Raw genomic sequence first — 465 nt, forward strand, 5'->3', positions numbered from 1 at the left:
CGCCGGGCCATTTTAAGATTTTAAGTGAGATACGCGTGTTTTTTTGGACCGGTCCGCCTGCGAGGTAGGCAGTCCATCGTACGCTGCCCGCCAGATTCAAAAGACCACCCTTAAAACTCAAGTTTCTCTGGACAGGGGTGGTTTCTGACAGAACCAAAGGTAGTTTTGTGGTCACCTGGGTCACCTCTGTCGATTCGACCACTTTTTCGTTGAAATCCGGACCCATCAATTTTCGCTAAAAACATAAAGGCTATAGCCTTTGTAAATTTGGCCAAAAATGAAAAATTTGAAAATCGCTGGAAATGGTCGGGATTGGTCTGGGAGAGTCGCCTTTGACCGCCTCTGTCGAAATTGCGTGCTTCCTGACTCTTTTACATCCTGCTTCTTTGACTAAAATTACCTCTTTGATTTCTTGCAGGAAGATCGGGGTGGGGGTGTACCTGTCCTGGACATCAGCCGTGCAGC

The sequence above is a fragment of the Frankliniella occidentalis genome, unplaced genomic scaffold (assembly GCF_000697945.3).
Source record: "Frankliniella occidentalis isolate FOCC.00 unplaced genomic scaffold, Focc_3.1 Scaffold431, whole genome shotgun sequence".
Lineage (NCBI taxonomy): Eukaryota > Metazoa > Arthropoda > Insecta > Thysanoptera > Thripidae > Frankliniella > Frankliniella occidentalis.